Below are 23174 nucleotides of genomic sequence, written 5' to 3' on the forward strand. Positions count from 1 at the left end.
CCAGTTGGAGAAATAGTTTCAGGAACTTATCTCTGGAACATCACTATGAGAATTTAATTTGGTACATTATTATGTGAATTTAATCTTGGGTCGCCACCTGAGTGAACCTACCACTTATCTACACTGCACATTTGCTTCAAGATGATTAGTGAATAAGCCTCAATTCAGGAAAAACGATGAAATCTTCGGATACATAGATAACCTCTTGATTAATTCTGGAAGAGAATCAATTTTCGGTAAATGCTCTTAAAGTATCACATGTGGTATAAGCTGGGCTAGAAGAGGCTCGATAGGAACAGCATAAGTAGTGGATGAGTTATTAAACATTATACTGTACATTTAGTCTTTTGATTAAGACATTGAACAATGTGCACAATAACCGCGTTATTAACAAAAAAACGTTAACCTGCGATGGTGTGTTGGTACTAAAATATTACTGGTAAAGCGGACGGAAATTAATGCGTGACTAATACGGTCATTTGAAAATCAGAAGTGCGGTGGGAAGGATGGATTACACACACTGACATTCAGACTACTGAAATAATATCTAAATTGGGTTAAAGAGACTAGACTCGATGGTCGTGTATTTTAACACAAAATTACTCCAAATTTTATAGTAAAATTTACTTGGAATATCAATTAAGAAACAAAGAGTGCGAACTATGTCATGTGAATTATTCTTCCTAAGGTGTGAGCCACTTTATATCACTGGTAACCACGTGGCTTTCCACTACAGAGACCGAACGAGCTGGCGCAGTGGTTTGCACACTGGACTCGCATTCGGGAGGACGACGGTTCAATCTCGCGTCCGGTCGTCCTGATTTAGGTTTCCCGTTATTTTCCTAATTCACTCCGGGCAAATGCCGGGATGGTTCCTTTGAAATGGCACGGCTGACTTCCTTCCCCGCCCTTTCCTAATCCTATGAGACCGATGACTTCGCTGTTTGGTCTCTTCCCCCAAAAAACCGAACCCAACCCACAACAGCGGAGCTACGATTAAATATGAAAATCGCGACAAGGAGAGAAACGAAATCAAACTGTAGTGCATGACAATTTATTTAAGAAAGTAAAACTGTTTCATAGATGAGTATAGAATATTAAAGGTAAAACCCCTCTCTCTCTTATATTGGTAATAATAACTGCCGAATGTTAAAGCCACAGCCGGCCGGAGTGGCCGAGCGGTTCTAGGAGGTACAGTCTGGAACCGAGCGACCGCTACGGTCACAGGCTCGAATCCTGCCTCGGGCATGGATGTGTGTGATGTCCTTAGGTTAGTTAGGTTCAAGTAGTTCTACGTTCTAGGGGATTGATGACCTCAGATGTTACGTCCCATAGTGCTCAGAGCCATTTGAACCATTGTTTTTGGCCTGTGCGTGTAGAAGAGATTTGTTTCACAGTATCGAAGATGAACAATTGCTCATAGTCTTAAGGTGTGCATTTTCGACCCTATGTTTACTCAGACTTTTTTGTTCCTAGTATCGTGTACTTTCAACTGTATGCGTTTACGCCTGTATATGTGGTGTCTGTTCTTTAGGATATGTCTCAAAGAACAGACATCACATGTAAACAAAACTACAGATTTGATCACTTATGAAGGGTAATTGTGGATATTGAAGTTGGTGTAGCGTGGTGGGCCTGCTACAGATTTGCACATATATACTGATATCTTTTGTAGTGTCACACACACACACACACACACACACACACACATCGAAAACATTGCGAACCAACCAATCAAATAACGTGATTTTTATTATTAGTGTGATTGTACATTCTAATTTTAGCACTCATAACCGGAAGTTATGTTATGATCACGTGACAAAATTAGAAGCTCATATTACTTCCCAGTACACAAATTTGTAGAACTACAGTAGCGATACTTATTCAGAGTGGTCAGAAACAGCCTGAAAACCGTGTAAGAGTGTCGCAGTGTAAGTTGTACTGAGAAATGGCTGTTAAGAAAAAAATTCGATACGTTGCGCCGTTTCCGAGTTAATGAGCACCCAAGTTAGCCAATCAGGCTGTTGCGTGTGCAGATTCAAGCAGCCCGCCAGAGACGGCGTCGCTAAACCTGTACCTCGTTTGGTTTCCTAGTACCGAATAATAGAACGATATAAAAATTACATGGCATAATAGTAATGGCCGAGTCCGAGCTAAAGACTGAGCAGTCTCGTGTACTATCATGTGCGCTATGAGAAAGAGTGGCACAAACTGTATCTGGTGTGCCGCTTTAATTTGCGTGCACAACAGCCTGTCTGAATGTCTTCAATACCAATACTCTCGGAAACGTACCGACGTATCGAATTTTTTTCTTAATTATTTCTCAGCACAACCTACACGCCGGCCGCGGTGGTCTCGCGGTTCTAGGCTCTCAGTCCGGAACCGCGCGACTGCTACGGTCGCAGGTTCGAATCCTGCCTCGGGCATGGATGTGTGTGATGTCCTTAGGTTAGTTAGGTTTAAGTAGTTCTAAGTTTTAGGGGACTGATGACCTAAGATGTTAAGTCCCATAGTGCTCAGAGCCATTTGAACCATTTTGAACAACCTACCCTGTAACACACTTACAAGCTTTTCAGTCTGTTTCTAAGCACCATGTATACAATTTATACAGGAAATCTTTAATAGGTAAATTTAGATCTGCTGGACAGATTGACTCCTTTAGGCATCGGGAAGACGAAGTTTGTTCTTTATCAGATCATACAGAACGAAGTACTACGAATCATCAGCAACGCTCCACGCTACACACACACCGTGGATCTTTACCAAGAATACCGCCTTTAAACTCTCAAGGAAGTACTCAAAAAACACACCACACGACTATACAGGAACTCGAGACAGTCGGACAATCCTTTCATCCTCACTTCGGGAAACTACGATCACATCCATAGGTGGAAGCACAAGCGGCCAAAGACACTACTAGCTAGGGCATAGCCACCTATGGTAAACTAACATACACTAACATGCGACAAACGTCGGCAAGCCCCTGCATATCAGCAACACTGACTGGTAACTACCAGCTGCTATTAGAGCCGACCAACAGGCCACAGCAGGAACACCGACGAGCTTGCCCACTGACGCACAAACAATTCGACAACATCACCCTTCACTGTGAAACCGATATATGATCTGTCGGACGCAAAAATAATGATAAACGTAACTGTTACAGATTTCTGACGCTGACCGATGGTTCAACACCGTTACCCAGCGGCAGCCGCCGAGCAACAGCACCGCACAACGTCAAAGGTATCGACATGCACGATACCCACTACTAACAAAGCCTACCCTTGCACTACCTACCGCAGGCAGCTAGACATCCGCTACTGCTCTTACCACCCGACCTAACTATCGCAGAGGTTTTTTTCCCCTTGGATCTTGCCTTAGGACTTTTTTTCCTCTACTCTTCAAACCGCTACTCTTCGTTCGACTTCTACCCAATCTACCTCCAGACGAGCGCGTATTAACGGTTAATCTTAACCAGACCTACGCAAACATCGCAGTACCCACATCCTGCGACACCTCACTTCAGTGAAAACTAACCCTAATGCAGAGATGGCAGTAGATCTTTTGAGTTGGTCATCATGCCGGTGTGGGCGTGGAGGGGCTCCACCTTTGTAAGCACTCCGTCTTCAGGCCACAAGTGGCCCATCGGGGCTATCCGACCGCCGTGTGATCCTCAGGTGAGGATGCGGATAGGAGGGGCGTGTGGTCAGCACACCGCTCTCCCGGTCGTTATGATGGTCTTCTTTGACCGGAGCCGCTACTATTCGGTCGAGTAGCTCCTCAATTGGCATCACGAGGCTGAGTGCACCCCGAAAAATGGAAACAGCACATGGCGGCTCGATGGTCACCCATCCAAGGGCCGGCCACGCCCGACAGCGCTTAACTTTGGTGATCTCACGGGAACCGGTGTATCCACTGTGGCAAGGTCGCTGCCATTCCACTTTCGTAAAGAAAAAAAAACTCTACCAGTAATAGTTTACGCTGTATGAATGCAAACATGAACAATACGTGAGAAGTGATCATGTGCGTCAGTGGCAGTCCTGACGTTTGAAAAGTTTTGAAGTTCTTCATGTCCCGCCTGACTAGTGGTCAGCCACGCCGGACTGCTGAGCGGCACTGAAACCGTCAACGCCCAGTACATGAAGCTGTCGTTACGCAGCAGCTGAGACGCTCCCATGCCTCACTTTGGACAAGAGCCCACTCACCCAGATTCGCGAAAAGCGTGCATCTCAAAGACCGCTCGTGACCAGACACAAACGTCCAGAGCAAGTAACAGTCTGTCATGTCACAAGGTGAAGCTTTTTCAAGCCGTAGTTGCGAGCGCACTACAGTAAATAATAAACAAATTTCCCACTGTCACCACCTCGAAGTATACCACCCCAGAAACTTCGCTGACGAATCGACTTCCATGAAGACGAATAGGCAGTCATCCGTTCCCTCCTACCGTTCACAAATGTTCCGTTAGAACTAGTCTTTCAAAGTCCATACATTTCATACTGATCTTGAAATGTAATTTGCTTATGACACTCATCCAGCAGAGCAAGACAATCAGATGCGCAACATGGCATTCCACTAAGAGAGAGTCTACAATATGACTGTCAGTACCGCTGTTTGGTAGTTTATGCAATCACGCATTTTAGCATAGTAATACGATCAGAATATCCACCACCAGGAAATGCATTTTGTTGATGACAATTATTTTTACCGGTAGTAAAAGCCTCTGGGTAAAGGCGTAACCTTACAGTCTCACCTTTAAAGTCTGGTTGCACTTGCACTCCGGTTATAAACTCCTTGCTCAATCACACTATTTTGTATGTGCTGCAACATGAATACCCCAAGACCAGGGGTGGGATACGGGAGTGGTTCCAACAGCAAAAACAAGAAAATTGGATGTCTTTCTTACATGCATAGTGTTATCCTATACACCAAAATGCATGCTAAGGGAGGAAGCTGAGTGGCACATATTTACTATTCAGCCTTGATGTCTTTAAATTGTAAAACGTAACCCAAAACAAACAGTACATCTACATCTACATCTACATCCATAATCCGCAAGCCACCTGACGGTGTGTGGCGGAGGGTACCTTGAGTACCTCTATCGGTTCTCCCTTTTATTACAGTCCCGTATTGTTCGTGGAAAGAAATTTTGTCGTATGCCTCTGTGTGGGCTCTAATCTCTCTGATTTTATCCTCATGGTCTCTTAGCGAGATATACGTAGGAGGGAGCAATATACTGCTTGACTCCTCGGTGAAGGTATGTTCTCGAAACTTCAACAAAAGCCCGTACCGAGCTACTGAGCGTCTCTCCTGCAGAGTTGTCCACTGGAGTTTATCTACCATCTCCGTAACACTTTCGCGATTACTAAATGATCCTGTAACGAAGCGAGTTGCTCTTCGTTGGATCCTCTCTATCTCTTCCATCAACCCTATCTGGTACGGATGCCACACTGCTGAGCAGTATTCAAGCAGTGGGCGAACAAGTGTACTGTAACCTACTTCCTTTGTTTTCGGATTGTATTTCCTTAGGATTCTTCCAATGAATCTCAGTCTCGCATCTGCTTTACCGACGATCAGCTTTATATGATCATTCCATTTTAAATCACTCCTAATGCGTACTCCCAGATAATCTATGGAATTAACTGCTTCCAGTTGCTGACCTGCTATATTGTAGGTAAATGATAAAGGATCTTTCTTTATATGTATTCGCAGCACATTACAGTTGTCTGCATTGAGATTCAATTGCCTTTCCCTGCAGCACGCGTCAATTCGCTGCAGATCCTCCTGCATTTCAGTACAATTTTCCATTGTTACAACCTCTCTATATGCTACAGCATCATCCGCAAAAAGCTTCAGTGAACTTCCGGTGTTATCCACAAGGTCATTAATGTATATTGTGAATAGCAACGGTCCTACGACACACCCCTGCAGCACACCTGAAATCGCTCTTACTTCAGAATACTTCTCTCCATTGAGAATGGCATGTTGCGTTCTGTTATCTAGGAACTTTTGAATCCAATCACACAATTGGTCTGACAGTCCATATGCTCTTACTTTGTTCATTAAACGACTGTGGGGAACTGTATCGAACGCCTTGCGGAAGTCAAGAAACACGGCATCTACCTGGAAATCCGTGTCTATGGCCCTCTGAGCCTGGGTTTTACACGATCGTCTTTTTCGAAACCCATGCTGATTCCTACAGAGTAGATTTCTAGTCTCCATAACAGTCATTAAACTCGAACATAATACGTGTTCCAAAATTCTACAGCTGATCGACGTTAGAGATATAGTTCTGCACGTCTGCTCGATGTCCCTTCTTGAAAACATCCCAACTTGGCTACTATAGAAGAACAGAAGTAAAAATACCAAGTAATGCTACCGTTAGAAATTACCCCAGCACGAAGGATCGCCATAATGTATTCACTACTTTGATGTCGTTTCAAGGAGAAGTAAGACGAGCACTTTGATAAAATAATATGGACAATCTACAATTTGGCCGTACATTCTTGCCCAAACCACACTTATGCATCCTCTGCGGTAAACATCCCAGAATACATCATTTTATATGAGTACACCAACGGTACGAGTTTGTGTAATCGATTTTCACACTAAGAAATTAAAGTTATAGACAGAGAAATAATATTTTACATTACATCCCCACCGATCAAACACAACTTAGTCCTATGTAGCAATTGCTTTACTAACTACGGTGTGGTGAAGACGGAGCCTAAGATAACTTTTGCATCAAACAATATTACAACGCTTATGGATATGTGTGTCGTTTAAATGAAGTTGTTTCAATACTGAATCAGAACACTCGGTTTTACCTCACCAGTTACACAATACAGCAAGAGTATATTTGGTTATTTTGAAAAAATAATAATGCTCTATGGTAAATGTAAAACATTAAACCGTAAGATGCAGGCAGACAGGTACTTGCCATACAAAGAGATCCCTGCCCTGACACATATCGTTGCGATATGGATGGTAGACCACAGCTTTAAACATCTCCGACGAAATGTGAATGTGTTTTTCTATAAGCAATATGAGGAATAATATGACGTCTTTTAAACCCTATAAACTAACATCCAAAGCCAAAAACTTTGGTATTGTCAGCAAATTCTACGCTTTAGTTCTTAAACCAAAACTCATTAATGTAGGCCAGTTTCTTTGAAGGGAGTGTTAAGATCACTATGTATGTGCAATAAGAATTAACCTATCTACGTATTATATATGTCTATTTACAGAATGTTGATGTGTATGGTGTCTTACTTTAAGAAAAAAAAGCCACATACTTAGGACGTATACAGGATGAAGAAAAAATGCAGCACTTGGACATCGGCGTGCGATTGCTCGACCAAATTCAAGACCAAAATTTCTCTAAAAAAATCATATTGGTTGCATTTTGAAAACACGTGTGTGGAAACGAGGAGCTGGCAACACTGTCACATCGTGCAGAGCATCGGAATCAACAGAGGAACGTGTATCATCCCAAACTTCACCTACCAGCCGTCGTAGCTCATTCAGTAAAATACCGGGACGCCAAATCCACATCCTCTAAGGAGCTATCAATCACATCCTTATCAGGTTCCTTTTTTATTTTTCAGACGTCCGTTCGCTGGTTCTCGTTGTTTATAAGCAGGGCATTATTTTGTCACATGACAATAGCTTATTAACTGACAGTGGGGTCCATTAAACTGCATGCATGTGTCTACCAACTGCGCAGTGCTATCGAGTTCATGTAGCTTGGCTTTCCGATAGAGTACACAAACGATGAATGCGTCGATATGCTTTTGGTGCTGGGTGCATCAGATATCACAGCTGCTACTTCTGCTCGTGCTTATGCTGCACGACAGCATCAACTATGCGATCCGGATAAAAATGTGTTTCGTCACCTAGTGCTACGGCTTCGGGAAACTGCTAATCTTCGTCCACGAGTAATGGACGTAGATCGTCCAAGGACTAGACGTACTCCACAAGCAGAGGACTCGATTCTTGAAACTGTCCACCAATCACCTTGGCGACGTACCTGTGATATTGCAAGGCAGTTTCAGCTGAAAGACTGGTTTTTGAATTGTTGTACGATGAAGCACTACATTCAAATCATCATACGTTAACTCAACAGCAACGGTCAGAAGACCGCATTTGACAAGTACCATTTTGCGAATGGCTTTTGCACCGAGTGGAATATAAAGAACATTTTACAAATAACATGATATGGACTGGCGAATATAGCTTCACTCTTGAAGGTATTTTCAACCATCACAACAGCCACTATTGGTTGGAACACATGTCATCCATAAACGTGGCTCTCAGGCACGATTTTTCGTAAGCCTGTGAACTAGAATCGTAGGAGGAGTGTTTCTGGGCTCTTACCTATTGCCGGACAAGTTGAATGCGCCCCTGCCTCGTACTTTTCTACGCAGTGTTTTGCCTGATGCATCAGAAAACGTTCCACAGCTATGGTTTCAGCATGATGTTGCACCGCCACACTTTGCAGTTAACGTAAATAACTATTTAAATGAAGTGTTTCTAGGGAACTAGAACAGCCATGCAGGTCCAATATTCTGGCTTCCACGTCCCCCGGAAGCTTATTCACTAGATTTTTATTTGTGGGAACACTTAAATGAACAAGTTTATAGTACTGCATCCATGGATATATGCGACCTAATAGCTCGCGTGCATGGTCGCTTTGAACATCTTCTCTAAAATGAACCTTGCCCGTACGTGTATGTACCGATGAGAATTTAAGTCTGACCGTCAAACGTACAGAACAGAAACATCGTGCATAGCGTTATGTGCAGTCTAGTGCTGCCTTCCTGTTGTGGTTTTGCACCTTACCGGATACAGACGATTGTACTGTATCCAATATTATTTTCTATTGGCTTTGTTCGTGTCATGGACGAAACAAAGTGGTCGTTTTTTGTCTGTAAGAAGTTGATATTACGTCTTAGTGTTTAAATAAGGTAACAGTAAGAGAAAGATATACTCGAGATATTGCGTTCTGGAGGTGTAAATGGAATTAAATTTGGTGCTTTAACTGAAATGAAATGTTTGGCGCGAATGCGACTCGAACAACGGGGCGTCTGCATATCCGTTCCCCGAAGAATTTCCTCGCTTCACTGAGCTAATTGGACAGCTCCTACAGACCACAGAGTTCACGCTACCTGTTCTTGTCCACGGTGCACGCATTTACGTAGTTGCCGGAGCCTCGTTTTTTAAAATCGTATTTCTATTAAACCTGTTGGCAGGACCAGGTTTTGCTAGATACATGTTTGTCTCCAATTGGGATGAGGAATCGTATGACGACTTCCAAGTGCGGTATTTTTTCTTCGAGCTGTATATGTGTAATTATGCCTATTATTTGCTACTTGCACAATACCATGTCTAATACAATGTAAAAACTATACTGTATACTCATTTCGTATACAGATAAAAAAATATCCCAGTAAAGGGTTGTATTATATAGAGTGTTCGGAACTTCTAGGGCTTGTAGAGGGGTGTGAGTTGATAAAGTTTTGAATAGCAGCACATGTCCGGAAATGTACAGTTTCCATGCTATATCCATTTGAAAACATGTTAGTAACGCAACTACGTTTACACCTGGTCTAAAAAGTCTACTTACTAATAGCCAAATACAATGCTCTTGTGTTCGTTGACGGGTTCTCTTCAACTTGATGCAGTGCGGCCTCTTCCAGCGCGGGTGTGCGGCGTCTCCTTGGAGCACCACAGTCATGCCTGCTGCCGGTGAAACTTCCCTTTCAATAAGCCTGTACATGGACTCGGACGTTGCGGAGAACGAGCTTTGTAAAGGCGACCAGCAGCTCTTCCATTACCGTGAGGTTCACCGTTCAGAATAGCCATGCCCATGTATTCTGCAAACGTGTAATCAACCATATTGCTCTAACACTCACAGACGCGTGAATGAGGTTCGAATAACGTCGCAGAGGTAGGACAGATGTCAAACGACATCAGCCGATTTTACGTAACCACCTCCCACCATGACTACCGTGTTGCATACCTGTTTAGCAAATATGTTTTCAACGGCTGTAGCACGGAAACGATACGTTTCCTGATATGGGCCCCTGTTCAAAATGTAGTGTACTCACTCCCCGCTACAAGTCCTAGAAGTTTGTAATGGGACTTTGCGAACACGCTGTATACATATCCATAAGGTAATAATCGTCTCCATGCACTGAATCCATTATCCACATCTACATCCATACTCCGCAAGCCACCTGACGGTGTGTGGCGGAGGGTACCCTGAGTACCTCTATCGGTTCTCCCTTCTATTCCAGTCTCGTATTGTACGTGGAAAGAAGGATTGTCGGTATGCTTCTGTGTGGGCTCTAATCTCTCTGATTTTATCCTCATGGTCTCTTAGCGAGATATACGTAGGAGGGAGCAATATACTGCTTGACTCTTCGGTGAAGGTATGTTCTCGAAACTTTAACAAAAGCCCGTACCGAGCTACTGAGCGTCTCTCCTGCAGAGTCTTCCACTGGAGTTTATCTATCATCTCCGTAACGCTTTCGCGATTACTAAATGATCCTGTAACGAAGCGCGCTGCTCTCCGTTGGATCTTCTCTATCTCTTCTATCAACTTTATTTGGTGCGGATCCCACACTGCTGAGCAGTATTCAAGCAGTGGGCGAACAAGCGTACTGTAACCTACTTCCTTTGTTGTCGGATTGCATTTCCTTAGGATTCTTCCAATGAATCTCAGTCTGGCATCTGCTTTACCGACGGTGGTGTATGATACTGCCATAGTTTTTTTAAATATATTTTTTTCGAAATGATTTCCAGCGCTTCCCTACTAAAATTTTTCCGTCGTATCTACTGTTGCTGCAGTATGATCGTGCAAATTCTACATTTTAGTGCTAAAATCGTAAGTCATTAATGTTGGCTAGTTTCGTCTTGAGACCTTGTCTTTCTGGTATATACCGTCCGTCCGCGGTGTCACCTCTACATTATATCTATACAGTAGTTACGTTAAAAGCAGTACCATAAATTCGGATTACCCTTTCTGTATAATGATTTTTTCTAAGTGCTGTTATTCGTGTCCTGCGAGTAACATCCCAAAGATGTTCAGGCTCACATGCGATTCCTCTTCATCGAAATGTCTTGGCTCAAACTCGTCTAGGTTTTGAAGCGCACTTGTCGCATTACACGCCCTAAATTAGATACTAGTGACCCTTTGGTTAAATTGTCTGGCTGATGGCAAGTTTGCTAAACACTAAGTTAATATAGCATATAATAACAGAAATAACAATATCGGGAACTAAATTAACGACCCATAAATGATGTAGGCCACACAGCTGCAATTTGGTTAGAATAATGTTTGTTCAGAAAGCAAACTAATGGCGAAAGTGATCGTATTTGGAGTTACTGTTACACTCGAGCGCATATCCACTTGACACAGCTCCACCATTCACAATCTCATCGCGAAATACAAGTCCGATACTCCACCTCGTCATTTACACGAAAGGTTAGAGTTCACACCAGGCGCGCGGCTGCTCACCGCTCAGAGTCTAAGTCCCGCGATACCACACAACGCGAAATTTTCTAAGTCGTTTCACTTCCTAGCTGCCTAAAGACCGACTGTCCACTTTCGCGTCTCAATCCGAACTGTACCCTTTGGTGTCTCCAGCCGTACTGTGCACTGTCTCTGCCCGTCGCCAGCTGCATTTCCCGCTGGCCGAGTATCCTCGCTCAACTGACTAGGGCAGTTCCCTTTCCTGAAGCCGCCCATCTGATTGGTTACAGATTATACTACATTATTTTACATTTTAACATATTTTAATAATCACTTTCACGTTCTAAATAAAGTAACAATAATATCCATTACACAATAAACGTTAAATTCTTTTACATAAAGCCAATACAGTTTCCTTCTTAGCTCTGAATGCCACAGCCAGTAGCTTTGCACCCATGTGCTTTCTGATAAATAAATAAAGAACAAAGTAATTATTATGCACTAAACTTTACAAAAAATATTCTGTTATCTAATGATTCAATAAGGTGTCATGCTGTCATCGTTCAATGTGTTTTGTGTGGAGGAAATGGTGATCTGATGCTTAACTTAAAATACTGATGATTTAAATTTACTATATCTTTTAAACAAACAAAGTTACAAAGTTGATATTCACAACGTTTGTTATATTAATGATGCACTTCTATTTGAAATGTCGACCGTTTAGGTCTACAAAAGCGTTCAGATTTTAGCATTCAAGTCTTTTGTTACAAAAGTTGTTGATTTCACTTTAACAGTAAATCCTAAATTATTATAGATATGAACAATATTGAAGTTTTATTGGGATTACTATGAAATTTTATGAAGGATGGTAGATTAAAATTACTGTGGCTTCATTCCCTGAATTGCTACAGAATTAAATAATTTTCATAAATGAAACTTCCTGGCAGATTAAAACTGTGTGCCCGACCGAGACTCGAACTCGGGACCTTTGCCTACCAGGCGTGAGTCGTGCTTCGGTAGCTCAGTTGGTAGAGCACTTGCCCGCGAAAGGCAAAGGTCCCGAGTTCGAATCTCGGTCGGGCACACAGTTTTAATCTGCCAGGAAGTTTCATATCAGCGCTCACTCCGCTGCCGACTGAAAATCTCATTCTGGAAACATCCTTCAGGCTGTGGCTAAGCCATGTCTCCGCAGTATCCTTTCTTTCAGGAGTGCTAGTTCTGCAAGGTTCGCAGAAGAGCTTCTGTAAAGTTTGGAAGGTAGGAGACGGATACTGGCAGAAGTAAAGCTGTGAGTACCGGGCGTGAGTCGTGCTTCGGTAGCTCAGTTGGTAGAGGACTTGCCCGCGAAAGGCAACGGTCCCGAGTTCGAGTCTCGGTCGGGCACACAGTTTTAATCTGCCAGAAAGTTTCATATCAGCGCTCACTCCGCTGCAGAGTGAAAATCTCATTCTGGAAACATCCCCCAGGCTGTGGCTAAGCCATGTCTCCGCAGTATCCTTTCTTTCAGGAGTGCTAGTTCTGCAAGGTTCGCAGGAGAGCTTCTGTAAAGTTTGGAAGGTAGGAGACGGATATTGGCAGAAGTAAAGCTGTGAGTACCGGGCGTTAGTCGTGCTTCGGTAGCTCAGTTGGTAGAGCACTTGCCCCCGAAAGGCAAAGGTCCCGAGTTCGAGTCTCGGTCGGGCACACAGTTGTAATCTGCCAGGAAGTTTCATATCGGCGCTCACTCCGCTGCAGAGTGAAAATCTCATTCTGGAAACATCCCCCAGGCTGTGGCTAAGCCATGTCTCCGCAGTATCCTTTCTTTCAGGAGTGCTAGTTCTGCAAGGTTCGCAGAAGAGCTTCTGTAAAGTTTGGAAGGTAGGAGACGGATACTGGCAGAAGTACAGCTGTGAGTACCGGGCGTGAGTCGTGCTTCGGTAGCTCAGTTGGTAGAGCACTTGCCCCCGAAAGGCAAAGGTTCCGAGTTCGAGTCTCGGTCGGGCACACAGTTTTAATCTGCCAGGAAGTTTCATATCAGCGCTCACTCCCCTGCAGAGTGAAAATCTCATTCTGGCCTCAATAGACAATAGGCGTCTGTAGGTTTCCCCATCTCGTGGTGAATCTACGCCCTTTGTAGCACACGGTCCTGGACGACAGCGTTCACGTCGCGATTCCTGTAGGCTGACTCTTTCGGCTATTTATTTAAATGAGAGTGCAATGCTCGTTAGTTCATAGTCTTATATAGGGTGATTAGAAACAGTCTGAAAAGTTTGTAAGGGTGTTGCAGCTAGGTTGTGCTGAGAAATAATTGTTAAGAAAAAAATTCCGAATTAATTAACATTGAAGTCAGCCAATTAGACGGTTGACGCGCAGTTCAAGTGGCTGGCCAGATACAATTAGTGTCAGTCGTTCTCACAGCGTACACGATAGAGCTCAAGGCTGCTCAGCGTTTGGCTCGGGTTCGATCCTCGCTAATGTCCCATATCCAACTTTTGTATCGGTTTTAAGGAAACCAAACGAGAAACACGTTTGGCGACTCCCTCTCTCGTGGGCCGCTTGAATTTGGGCATGCAGCGGTCTGAGTGGTTAATGTCAATGCCAGTCATCTCGGAAACTGTGCAACGTAACGAAATTTTTCTCAAAAATAATTTCGCAGCGCAGCTACTCTGCCATAACCTTACTAGGTTTCATACTCTTTCTGACCACCCTATACATCCAGTAATTATGCTGCAAAACTCAGTTACTACCTCTGCATAAATACAGAATATTCCCATTTATTATTCTTATTTTTTCATATTTTCAAATTTTTCCCTATTTTCCATGTTTTACAAATATTGCATATTTTCCAGAATTTTCATATTTTTCCCATACTTCCCATTTTTTTGTTTATCGATTTTTATGAGTAAATGTAAAAAAATTTATTATGCTCTTGTTGCGTTTCTTAAGCATCCAGTAGTGATTTGCATCCCTCTAAGAAGCCAGAGAGATTCTGCAAAGCGTCTGCGCGATCACTTCTTCCACCAAATGACAACCCAGAAAAAATCTGTCAACACACACAATGCTAACTACCAAAGATAACCCATACATATGCTAACACACACGCACACACACACACACACACACACACACACACACACACACACACACACACACACACACACACACTCGCGCGCGTATGGATTACTGACTTTCAAAGTACAGCCTAATGCCCACTGATTGTTACAAAAGTATCTCGCCATGAACACTTAACAACGATGACATGTATCTGCACTTTCTCGTACGTTATACATCTACATCTACACGACCACCCTGCAATTCACAATTAAGTGCTTTGTAGAGGGTTCAGTGAACCAATTTTGCACCATTTCTCTGCCGTTCCACTCTACAAAAGTGCGCGGGAGAAACGAACACTTAACTCTTTCCGTGCAGTCTCTTATTTTATTACGATGATCGTGTCTCCCTATGTAGGTGGATGTCAACAAAATGTTTTCGCATTCGGAAGAGAACTTTGAAGATAGAAATTTCGAGACAAGATCTCGCCGCAACGACAAACATCCGTGCTTTAATGATTGTCAACCCAACTCCCATGTCATATCCGTGACACTCTCTCACCTGTTTCGCGATATTACGGAACTAGCTGCTCTTCTTTGAACTTTTCGATGTCCTCCAACAGTCCTATCTGGTAAGGATCCCACACTGCACAACAATAGCCTAGCAGATGACGGACTAGCGTAGTGTAGGCAGTGTCTTTAGTAGACCTGTTTAAATTTTCTAATCTGCAAACAAACGCGGGCTTTCTTTGCCTTTCCCACAATATTATCTACGTGATCGTTCCAGTTTAAGTTATGGCAATCGTAATTCCTATTTACTTAGTTGGATGATCTCAATTTTCATTATGTAGGGTCCATTGCCAATTTTCGTACCATGAAGATATGTTGCTTAATTATTTTTGCAATTGTTTTTGCTCCTTTGGTGATTTTACTATACAGTAAATCACAGTATCATCTTCCAACAATTGAAGCGGGCTGCTGAGATTGTCTCCTAAATCGTTTACATAGATTAGAAACAGCAGCGGGGTGTAACACTTCCTTGGGGAGCTTCTGTTTTACCCGATCATTTTCCTTCGGTTACTACGTACTGTGACCTTTCTTACAACAAATCACGAATACAGCCGCACAACTGAAGTGATACGCCATGGGCATCCAATTTGTAGTCTCTTGTATGGAACGGTGTCAAAAGCTTGCTGGAAGTCTAAAAATATAGACAGTTTGAGATCCCCTAAAGGCAGAAACCCATGAGTTAAAATTGCTAGTTAGCGTTGTGCGGGTTGACGGAGGCTGTCTTTCTGGGTTGTCATTTGCAGGAAGAAGAGGAACAAGTGATTTTGTAGTCACTTTGTGGAATTTCTCTGGTTTGGTGGAGGGATCAGAATCAGAGTTACTATTCGATGCTAACGAAACTTGGTGAGGTACGCAATAAGAGTGTAATATACTTACGTACATTTACCCATGGATTATGGAACAAAATATGGGAAAAGTGGGAAACATATGAAAAAATTCTAAAAAAAGGAAAAAATGGAAAAATTTGGAAAATGTCTAAAATGTGAAATATATGCTAAAAGTATTGGAATAAATGGAAAAAGTGGTAAAAATATGGACCCAAAAAAGGAGTAGAGGATGTTCTGTTTTTATACTATATTTTTGCAGCATAAGCGCTCTATATGTAAGAGACGAATAACACCCACATACATTTAGAAAAAAGCTTTAGACACAGATAATAATCCGAATTTGTGGCAGGAGTTTTAATGTAACTACTGGATAGATATAGGCGAGAGATGAAACCACATATACGTGTTTACTAGCAGAAGGACGGTACATTCTAGAGAGACATATTTCAAGGTGAATCTACTTTATTACCCTACAAGTGGCTCATACTGCAGCAGTGATAGTGATATACGCAAAATTTTAGAAGAGATGCGCTGGAAACCATATTGAAGAAATATGAAAAAATCTAAGGCCATATCATAGGTCAACATCAAATGCACATTATAATGGATCAAGTCCTTGGAGACGATTATCATCTTATGGAAGTGTATATAAAAAACTTTTCTGTGGTTTTTTAAAATCTGTATATGAAATGGGTATACAGTATAGTTCTTATACTGCATTAGACATCCTTTAGTGGAGTTAGTAAATATTATTGTATAATTATATAATTATACATGTATACGTCCAAAGGATGTGGTTGTTTTTGTTAAAGTAAAATGACACACATATCAACATTCCGAAGATGGACATATATCTATATATGTTAATGCTTAATATACCTACATAGTGATCTTAACACGTCGCTGAAAAAGATTGGTCAACATTAATGAGCCATGAGCTTGACACTAAAATTTAGGTTTTGCAGACAGAACCAGAGTTTGTCGACATGAATGTTGTTCTGTGGTGTTCAAAAGAGATCATGTAATTCCTTGCATTCTGCGTGGAGATACACATTCACACTTCATCGGTGACGGCTAAAGTTGTGGTGTACCATCACATACTGTAGCAGTGTTGTGTGGTAGGTTAGGGTCCCTTTTCCAGCAACATTATCTGTTTGGTAGCAAGCAAGCGTCTGCCTGTCTGCATCTTCCTGTTTAATGTTTCACATTTACCATCTCACATTATTATTATTATTATTATTATTATTAAATAAGCAAATAAATTCTTGCTAAACAGTGGAACTGTTTGAGGTTAAAATAAGTGTTTTAATGGAATATTTTAATAGCTTCATTTAAAGGACACACATATTATCCATAAGCTTTGTATAAATATATGATGCCAAATATATTTTAGGCTCCCTATTCACCAGAACATGGTTTATAAAGTAATTACTACATATGACTGAGTTATGTTTAACAGGTGGGGATCTAATGCAAAATTTTGTTTCTCTGTCTGTAGTGTTAATTTCTTAATGTGGGAACGGAGTACACGAACTCATTGGTGTACTCATACAACATAATGTATTCTGGGACGTTTGCTGCAGAGGATGCATAAATGTGGGTTAGGTAAGGACGTGGGCCAAAATATAAATTGTACATACTATTTTGTCAAAATGCTCTTCTTGGTTCTACTTAAAACGATATAAAAGTGGTGAATACATAATGGGGACCCTCCATGCTAGGGTAACTTCCAGCGATGACATTACCTCGTATTTTTACTTCTGTTCTTCTGTTGTTGTCAGGACGGGATGAACTGGTTGCGGCGGGGGAGGGGGATGACATGTTGCAGTCAGAAGAAATCAGGGCTGATACTCTGACAAATACATGTCACTAAACTTCCACCCTTAGCATACGTTTTGCTGCATAGAGTAAAACTATGCATACTAAAAACACATGCTGGTGGGTCAACTTCCGCAACCTTCCCTTGGCCCTGGGTATCCACGTCGTAGCACACACAAAATAGTACAACTGGGTTAGGAGTTTACCACTGGATCGAAAGTACAACCAAATTTACAATGTATGACCGGAAGATTATGTTTTTACACAGAGGTTTTTCCTATGGGTACAAACAATTGCCATAATAAGAAGCACTTTCTGATTGTAGAAATTTGATCAAAACGCCAAGCTAATATGCATTCTTGGGAAGATGAATGATTAGACAAACTACCAAACAGCGATACTGTCTGTCGTACTGTAGACTGTCTCTCGGTGGAATTATACGTGCAGATCCGATTCCATTGTTCTGTGGGATGACTGTCTATGCATCGTAATAAATTGCGTTTAAAAATCAGCATACCATGTATATGCCGTATAAGATTGTAGTCTTAACGGAATGTTTATTAATGGCAGGATGAAGTGGATGACTGGCCATTTGTCTATATGTAAATCGATTCGTCAACCTTACTGGGATCAGGTTCTTCCTACAGAACTAACACTGGGTAAGCTGATGATACTGGGAAACCTGTTTGTCATTTACGGGTACGCACTCATAACTATGGCTGGGGCCGGCCGCAGTGGCCATGCGGTTATAGGCGCTTCAGTCTGGAACCGCGCGATCGCTACGGTCGCAGGTTCGAATCCTGCCTCGGGCACGGATGTGTGTGATGTCCTTAGGTTAGTTAGGTTTAATTAGTTCTAAGTTCTAGGGGACTGATGACCTCAGATGTTAAGTCCCATAGTGCTCAGAGCCATTTCAACTATTTGAATTATGGCTGGCAAAAGCTCCACCTTCCCAAACGTTTTTGCTAGCGTTAAGGATATCTAAATTTCAAGTAAGAATCATTGTCTCCATGACAGTAAATCTGAGAATGTAAAGAACAGTTATACATATCTGCCAACAAGAGAGAGGCCTGGCTGTCTTGCTGGCAATGATATAGAATAAATTTCGTCTTCCTGGTAACTAGAGGAACCAACATGTCGACCAGACTTAAATCATTACCTATCAGAGATTTCAAGTATATATTATATACAGGTTGGTCAGAAAGAGTCTGAAATGCTTGTAAGAGTGTTGCAGTGTAGTTTATGCAACGAAATAATTGTTAAGAAAAACATTTGATACGTTGCCTTGTTTCCAAATTAATTAACAGTGAAGTTAGCGAATCAGGCCATTGCGCGCGAAAATCTGAAAGGCCCGCCAGATACAATTATTGTCAACGGTTCTCGTACCGTAGACAAGAGCGCACGAGGCTGCTCAGCCTTCGGCTCGGGTTTGGTCGTTACTACTGTCCTATATACAGTTTTTGTATCTCACTCTTGCCCAGTTCTAGGAAACCAAACGAAAAACATGTTCGGTGACACCGTTTCTGGCAGGCCTCTTGAATTTGCACACGCAACGGCCTGAGTGACTATGTTCAGTGGTAATTAACTCAGAAACAGATCAACGTACTGGATTTTTTCTTAACAATTATTTCTCAGCGCAACCTGCTCTTACCGACTTTTCGGACTGTTTCTGACCAATCTGTGCTTGTAGCACTACTGTGTTTCTGTAAATTTGTGCACAGTGATTGAATTGAAGCTTATAATTATTAGCGTGATCATGACGTAACTTCTGGTTATGAGTGCTAAAATTCGAATACATATTGACATACTAATAAAAATCGCATTACCTGATTGGGTGGTTCCTACTGTTTTCTATGCGCGCGCGCCTGTGTGTGTGTGTGTGTGTGTGTGTGTGTGTGTGTGTGTGTGTGTTAGGTGCTACCCGTGCTCTAACGGTACAGCAGAAACAATATGTGTGGAAATTCGTTACACTTCCACCGCGCTACGCTAATGTAAATATGTAGTCATAAAATACCCATGACTACCCATCACGATTGATCAAATCTATAGATATTTATCACTTGCTTAACACATGTCAGGAAATGATTGGGGTTTTCTAGTGTGTGTTTCGTGATGTGTTACACATGGGATTTACTTGTCAGCCTGAGAAGGTTACCAGGTTAGATTAACAGATGTGGTAGATACGACAGTCTGGTGTATGATTATTCCACGCCCTATCTTAAAGACATGTTCCCTAAAAAATTATCCAGGTGATTTTCGTAGGAACTATGTTTCTGCTGTTCTATGGAAGCCTATTTTATTGCGGAGATGGGAAATCAGTCCAGGGTTTACATATGTCTGAGTACGAAGAACTATCGGACTGTACCGTGAAACAGCCAAATGCACACTACTTCTGCACACTTGTCACAGGTTATTAGTGTTTTTTTAATGTCCCTGTCAGTCACATGATTATAATGTGTCTTCTTTTTAAGACTAGTGAATTTTTAGACCACACCTGGTTCTACATACATAGTCCGTGACCCGTCATTGGTGCATGGTGTGTGTACCTTGTGCCACTCGCAGATAGAGCGAGGAAAAAAAGACGACTACCTATATGCCTGTGTACAAGACCTAATTTCACTTATCTTCATAGCCCTCACAGGAAATCTACCTTGGCGGTAGTAGAGTCATTCTGTAGTCAGCCAAAAATTCCAGTTCTATAAATTTTCTCGCTAGTGTTTTCGCGAAAAGAACGTCGTTTTCTCTACAGGCATTCCCGTTTGAGTTCACGAAGCATTTCCGTAATACAAGTGTATTCTACTGGTAACAAATCTATCCGACATAGCATTACGTAACTGATTTAGAGAAAGCCTTCTACAAAGTTACCCATCGTTAGCTGAGGAGAGTTTTACAGCATTTTCAAATGTCTGCACACAACAAAAGATTTACTGCTGTTAAATAGTTTCGGAAGTGCACGCTACAGACGGGTGCCAGCGAAATTACAAACTGAAATGCACCATAAAGACATGAAGTTTAAAGCAGTGAGGTTGTTATCAACGAGTGAAAGCGAAGCAAACAGTGAGTAAATAATGTACATGTACGTCAAAGCGTTTCCAGCCTCCTAGACGAGAACATTTGCATGATTCTCAGAGAATTAAAGAACTATGTAATAAAGAATATTAAAATGTGTTTAGTGCAGCTCGCACTTTACTCTGCTGCAGATCGCTTTGACTGGTGGCATACTATTTGTCTTATGAGGCCTCTGCTTCCGCTCATCAGAGGTACTCACAGTGCATGGGTGTTCTTAGCGGTTTGCAGCTACTGTATCATTTAATGGGTAGAGAGCAGGCTCTCCAACAAGGCACCCCTTGAGTGCGAGGCCACGAATGAATCTTTAGTAAGGCTCATTTGAAAGCTTTGAGTTAACAATTATGACAGGATAAATATTATCTGCTAATAACTTACCATGTGCTTCAGCTGGGTAACAGAAAATGAGTGTCCGGGTATACAGATATCAACATTTTATGGGGTGTATGTATTTGTTGTTGTTGATGTGGTCTTCAGTCCTGAGACTGGTTTGATGCAGCTCTCCATGCTTCTCTATCCTGTGCAAGCTTCTTCATCTCACCGTACCTACTGCAACCTACATCCTTCTGAATCTGCTTAGTGTATTCGTCTCTTGGTCTCCCTCTACGATTTTTACCCTCCACGCTGCACTACAATACTAAATTGGTGAACCCTTGATGCCTCAGAACTTGTCCTACCAACCGATCCCTTCTTCTAGTCAAGTTGTGTCATAAACTCCTCTTCTCCCCAATCCAATTCAATACCTCCTCATTAATTATGTGATCTACCCATCTAATGTTCAGCATTCTTCTGTAGCACCACATTTCGAAAGCTTCTATTTTCTTCTTGTCTAAACTATTTATCTTCCATGTTTCACTTCCATACATGGCCACACTCCATACAAATACTTTCAGAAACGACTTCCTGACACTTAAATCTATACTCGATGTTAACAAATTCCTGTTCTTCAGAAACGCTTTCCTTGCCATTTCCAGTCTACATTTTATATCCTCTCTACTTCGACCATTATCAGTTATTTTGCTCCCGAAATAGCAAAACTCCTTTACTACTTTAAGTGTCTCGTTTCCTAATCTAATTCCCTCAGCATCACCCGACTTAATTCGACTATATGCCATTATCCTCGTTTTGCTTTTGTTGATGTTCATCTTATATCCTCCTTTCAAGACACTGTCCATTCCGCTCAACTGCTCTTCCAAGTCCTTTGCTGTCTCGACAGAATTACGATGTCATCCGCGAACCTCAATGTTTTTATTTCTTCTCCATGGATTTTAATACCTACTCCGATTTTTTCTCTTGTTTCCTTTACTGCTTGCTCAGTATACAGATTGAATAAAATCGGGGATAGGCTACAACACTGTCTCACTCCCTTCCCGACCACTGCTTCCCTTTCATGCCCCTCGACTCTTATAACTGCCATCTGGTTTCTGTACAAATTGTAAATAGCCTTTCGCTCCCTGTATTTTACCCCTGCTACCTTTAGAATTTGAAAGAGAGTATTCCAGGCAACATTGTCAAAAGCTTTCTCTAAGTCTACAAATGATAGGAACGTATGTTTGCCGTGTTCCAATATTTCTACGGAATCCAAACTGATCTTCCCCGAGGTCCGCTTCTACCAGTTTTTCCATTCGTCTGTAAAGAATTTGCGTTAGAATTTTGCAGCTGTGACTTATTAAACTGATAGTTCGGTAATTTTCACATCTGTCAACACCTGCTTTCTTTGGGATTGGAATTATTATATTCTTCTTGAAGTCTGACGGTATTTCGCCAGTCTCATACATCTTGCTCACCAGATGGTAGAATTTTGTCAGCACTGGCTCTGCCAAGGCTGTCAGTAGTTCTAATGGAATGTTGTCTACTCCCGGGGCCTTGTTTCGACTCAGTTCTTTCAGTGCTCTGTCAAACTCTTCATGCAATATCGTATCTCCCATTTCATCTTCACCTACATCCTCTTCTATTTCCATAATATTGTCCTCAAGTACATCACCCTTATACAGACCCTCTATATACTCCTTCCACCTTTCTGCTTTCCCTTCTTTGCTTAGAACTGGGTTTCCATCTAAGTTCTTGATATTCATACAAGTGATTGTCTTTTCTTCTAAGGGCTCTCTAATTTTCTTGTAGGCAGATCTATCTTACCCCTAGTGAGATTATGTATTACACTTCACAAAATGGATATTGTCGACATCCAAATAATGTTCAAAACAGGCCATTAACTTTCACCATGATCACCAAATGAAAAACGCTCCTATGTGATCACAAAAGTTCGCACCATCCAAATCGAAAGCGAGATCCTGGGAGTTACAAACCGTGGAGGATGTTCAGCTATTTTTAAAGAATGCGTATAGAATTATGTTGGTGTAATGGGGTTGTTAGATAGATTGTCACCCGTGG

The 23174-nt window shown here is 41.9% G+C and overlaps 3 non-coding genes across 3 annotated transcripts; all 3 read left to right on the forward strand.

The window, feature by feature from the left end:
- Positions 1–12482: 12482 nt before the first annotated feature.
- On the forward strand, positions 12483–12557 carry Trnas-cga (transfer RNA serine (anticodon CGA)). Its single transcript has one exon. It is a non-coding gene; the product is annotated as a tRNA-Ser (tRNA).
- A 525-nt stretch (positions 12558–13082) lies between these two features.
- On the forward strand, positions 13083–13157 carry Trnas-cga (transfer RNA serine (anticodon CGA)). Its single transcript has one exon. It is a non-coding gene; the product is annotated as a tRNA-Ser (tRNA).
- A 225-nt stretch (positions 13158–13382) lies between these two features.
- On the forward strand, positions 13383–13457 carry Trnas-cga (transfer RNA serine (anticodon CGA)). Its single transcript has one exon. It is a non-coding gene; the product is annotated as a tRNA-Ser (tRNA).
- Positions 13458–23174: the final 9717 nt, after the last annotated feature.

Source organism: Schistocerca gregaria, chromosome X (assembly GCF_023897955.1).
Source record: "Schistocerca gregaria isolate iqSchGreg1 chromosome X, iqSchGreg1.2, whole genome shotgun sequence".
NCBI lineage: Eukaryota > Metazoa > Arthropoda > Insecta > Orthoptera > Acrididae > Schistocerca > Schistocerca gregaria.